Source organism: Schistocerca piceifrons, chromosome 3 (assembly GCF_021461385.2).
Source record: "Schistocerca piceifrons isolate TAMUIC-IGC-003096 chromosome 3, iqSchPice1.1, whole genome shotgun sequence".
In the NCBI taxonomy this organism is placed as follows: Eukaryota; Metazoa; Arthropoda; class Insecta; order Orthoptera; family Acrididae; genus Schistocerca; species Schistocerca piceifrons.
This window is the reverse complement of record NC_060140.1, coordinates 558193224-558198223: the sequence shown is the minus strand read 5'-3', so window position 1 is coordinate 558198223 and position 5000 is coordinate 558193224.

Genomic DNA, 5000 nt, shown 5'->3' with positions numbered 1-5000 from the left:
TGATGTTGTGCCAGACTATATTCCATTGGACACTTGGGTGTTTGATTTCCATGGGGTGGTGTATCATAGTTCGATGCCATCTGTCGAGCAGAACCTTTGTCGATAAATCCGACCTGTGAACAACGGCGCCCCCGATGTAACTTACTTCGAGATAGTAGTACCAGACATGTTTTAGTTGAAAATTGATGTGTCCTACAGCAGAGGGTGGACGGGGATCTAGAGGACGTAAAATGTGGAAGAGCCAATGTGTTACACTGAGCGGTTCCTTCCTCAACAACATGGTAATACGTTTGATGTACAAGGCCGTACACTTTCTGTCGATGTCTGGTAAATTGAGTCCTCCAGCCTTCCGTGGCATGGTCAATGTGGTATATTTCGATTTAAAAATGTTCCCTTGCCAGAGAAAATAGTTGGAGAGTTTCATAAGTCGCTTCGCCTGTAACCTTGGAATCGGAAAAATTTGGGCCATGTAGTAGGCTTTACTGAAAATGTAAGTGTCGAGGAGACGAATTCGTTGAAGCAGGTTGATAGACCGCCAGTTGTTTTCGCGAATAGCGCCGTGCATGGAATCGGCGATCCGCCGCCAATTTTTGGCACACATTTTCAGTGGGCATCGATCGACAATCATACCTAAGGTTGTGTGGGTTTCCGCAGTTTGTGCCCACGGGACGGTTACGTTTGCCAATCCACGGATTTTGACGAATCTGCATTTATCGGTGTTGATTCGTGCTCCAGAGACACGGCAGTAGTTATCAATTTCGGACTTAAGGATCGGTATTTCTTCTTCGGCCCGTATTAAAACCCCGACATCATCGGCGTAAGCGCGAACCACAAAAGAAGGACCGGTCGTGGTCAGGCCGGTCAGTTTATCGGCGACGGAGCGTAGGAATGGTTCGAGCGCCAGCACGAACAAGAGCATGGAGAGGGGGCTCCCCTGCGGGACCCCTCTTTGAATCTCGATAGGCTGCGTGAGCTGTCCATTGACGCTAACCTTTGTTGTAATACCAGTTATCAGGTGTCGTATGATGGCAATAACGCTTTCATTGAATCCACAATGCTGCAGGAAACGCATGAGATAATCATGACTCACTCGATCGAATGCTTTAGAAAAGTCAACAAATAAGAGTGCACAGTTCACGTTAGTCACCGATGCTATCGAAATAATGTCTCTATATTCCGAGATGGGTGTCAGAATGGACCGACCAGGGAAACAAGATTGATGATTTTGGACCACCTTTTTCACCACCGCCGTTAGTCTGCTATTTAGTGCTCTGGCAAAAGTTTTATAATCGAAATTGAGTAGAGTTATCGGACGATAATGATCAAGATCTTTCCGGTGTTTGCGTTTGGGAACCAAGACAATTCTGCCTTCCTTGAGGTCTGCCGGCAAGGGAGTCCCGCGCATCACCTCGTTGAGGACTGTTGTAAAGGCTTGTCCAATGAGAGGCCAGAAGCGCACATAGAATTCTTTCGGCAGCCCATCAGGGCCGGGGGATTTTCGTGACGGGGAACTAGTGATCAGGTCCAGGACGTCATCCGCATCAAAATCTTGCAATATCGCGCAGTTATCGGCGTGCGTGACTTCTGAAGGTGGAGTACAGAAAGCCACAGGGTCAACAGTCCCACGGGTAGCACATTGCGAGTACAGTTGAGTAAAATATTCGGCAACGGCGCGAAGGATATCCCTCTGATGAGTGAGGAGGACCCCATCAGCGGTCTCAAGTTCCTCAATAAACGTTCTCTGGCGGTTCGCACGGTGCTTGATAAGGTGGTACAGGGACGTGACTTCGTCTTCCTGAAGCGACTTAGTTTGAGCTTTGGTCTGCAGCCCCGCAAGTTGTGTACGCTTTATGGCTAGTAGTTTGGCCTTGATTTTCTTGATCCCTTCCAAATTCGTATTCGTTACGGTTACTTGCGTATACAACTCCCGCAATACCGTCTGGTAAAAATCGATGGTTCGTTTGGTATCCTGGGCCCGTTGCCAGCCATAATTTTTCAGAGTTTGTCTCATCCTCCGTTTGACCACCTCATTCCACCAGGCGATAGTGGTAGCGTACTTACAACGTCGCTTGAGACAGTCCGTCCACGTCGCATGAATAACATCTTGTATGTAATTATCCGTCAGGAGAGAAACATTGAGGCTCCATTGATTCCGGAATCGGTGAGTCCGTTGTCTGTCTAAACTGATCGTTACGGAAAGGGCACAATGGTCTGAAAAGCTAGCTGGAATGACATCCGTGTCGAGAACACGATGGCAGATATTCTCCGTGACGTACAACCGATCAAGGCGGCTGCATGCCGTCGAAGTAAAGTACGTAAATTTAACCTTAGTGGGGTTCTTGAGTTCCCATGCATCCTGCATTCGCAGATGACGTACCAGATCATGCAATTCCCGACAGTAATTGAAGTTCGGAGACTGATCTTTTCGATTGAGGACACAATTGAAGTCGCCACTAAGGATGAATTGTGATGGGTTCCGTCGCAACAAATAGATGATGTCTTCTTTGAAAAATTTGGCTCTATCGGATTTGCGAGTTGAACCAGACGGTGCGTAGATGTTCACTATGGTGACGTCAAAAATTTGACAGGCAATACCCCTACCACACTCGAGTATTTCAATGCTTCGAACAGGGATGCCCTCGCGTAATAAAATGGCTGTGCCTGTGCTCGTGTCTTTCGTTACATTTGCTATCGTATGAAAACCAGGGACGGGGAGACTTAACATAGACACTTCCTGTAGCAGTACAACATCGGCTTCAGAGTCGTAGATAAACTGTCGCAACAACGCTGTTTTCAAAGCTGACGTGATCCTGTTAATATTAAGAGACAGAAATTTATATGCCTGGGTCGTGCCCATCGAAGGAGGAAGAAAGCTTCATTGCATTAGCGGCCCAGTCCATCGCACTGTCAGACGGCGAATTTACAGTGCCAGGTTCGCGTCCAGATTCCGCGGCTCCTTTGGTCGGAGTCTTTCTTCGGGCCGCGGAGACAGTTGGTTTGGGTTTAGTTTTCCGTCGTCCACCAGTCGGGAGTTCCATGGCAGAAGGTGGGGTGGGCGGATCATGACTGAAATCGGTAGTCGGAGTGCTGGCTTCCTCCACTGTAGCTAACTCGTGCGAAATCGCGGCGGCGGAAAGCAAGGTGTGTTTGTTTGTATCCACACGGTCTGTTGGTAAACAGTCTTCCGGCCTCTGAGGTTGGTTGTGTTCAGCGACGGGCGGGTTGGTGTTTATAACGGTCTCCGGACCAACGTCCTCGTCGGGTGGCTGTAGAGCCGACATCGGACGGTCGTCCACTTGTTGTGCATCCAAGTCGTGTAGTGGCGGGCCGGCCGGCGGCGTCACAACAGTCAGCTGTAAACACTGGTCGACACCGTTGTTGCCCGACGCCGCCGGGGAAGCAGCGGCGTCGGAGCCCTCACCTATGCTGTCCACGGCAAGGGTTTCCTGCGAGGGAGGGTTCGCGTCCGTGACAGATATCTGGTCGTTGGCCGACAACTCTTCATCAGTTCCACTATCGTCACAGGTACGGCGTCGTTTGTTACCGACCGATAACGTGGTGCTGACAGCAAGTGGAAGCTTCTCGCTCTTTTGTGCTAAAGGCGGGAAGGACTCGTTGCTAAGATCGGGTTCAACGGCCTCTGACGTACTGGGTTGCAAAGTTGTCTCCCCCAACTTCTGATGTTGGGTCATAATATCAGCTAGTGTCAACCTCTGGCGTTTTTGTAGGGAGTTTTTAAGCACGAAAACACGCCGAGGACAATCACTGCGTAAATGACCACTCTCGTTACAAATATAACAAGTTTCGACTTGCCCACTATAAACGACATGTGCTTTATAGCCACAGACCACGATATTCGAGGGAATATTAACTTTAATGCTCATATCAACAGAACGAACCCCACTGTAGCATTGCAATTTGTGTTGGCTAGACCATTTTTCCATTCTGATTTGCCGAATATCACCGTATTTTGCAAGAACATCCTTCAACAGGTAATTGTCAACTTCTGGTGGCAAATTGAAGACCCGAACCTGCTTATATTCTACATCAGCATTGGTGATTATCACGGTACTCACCGACTGGTCTCGATGATGGAATTCCGCCTTTCCTCCAGTTTTCTGCAAGATTTTCTCCAGTTGTAACGGAGTGAGAAACTTGACAAAGAAACAGTAATCCGCCATATCATAGTACGCTGTGTGAACCTGGTCGGACGTTATCCCAATTATATCCACAATCCAATCATGAATTTCCAGGGAGCTTGGTTGCACACGACGCGATGCCTTGTCAAACTCAAAACACAATGTATTCTTTCGGGGAACCGATTTAGCCATAACTGTAACGACAAGCGGCCGAAACCGCTAGTAAGATAAACAAGACGACGAGAAGAGACAAAATCTCAAAATACCACGAGAAAACGCACAATCACAGTCACAAGAAACGATCAAAACACGGCTTGCGGCGCTACGACGGCACGGAAGTTTAGGCACGTCCGATCGCTGTCGCGGCTCAAGCGCAACTGACCACTCGGCCACGACTGCCGGTCGCAGAGGCGTGACTCGACAAGTGCAACTGCTCCTTTACAAGCAATCTGATGGCAGAACACAACACGACACGACATGGCCTCACTCGTTTCTGTAGCGCTTTCGCTGCCAGCACATTAGCCGTTAAGACAGTGTATTAATTTTCGCCTGGACGGGGGCTTGAACCCGGGACCCTTTGGTTGAAGGTCTAGCGCTCTACCGACTGGGCTGTCCGGTCCCTCAGCCGAGCGTTGTAGTACATGCTGCATGGTGTGCGAGTGATTCGCGTGTCGTAATTCCTGGCTTATGGCTCCAATGGCGACTTCACCGACTTCCCACTGACGCACCGCTGACGCTAGTTTTGTGTCGTCTTAAACGATGGACACACTTGCAAGCAGCTGCGAGATCTTAAGAAAAGAAACGCTGCACCACTGCTTTTGCCACACTCGAATGAACTGAATTGCGCTTCTTAGACAGAAA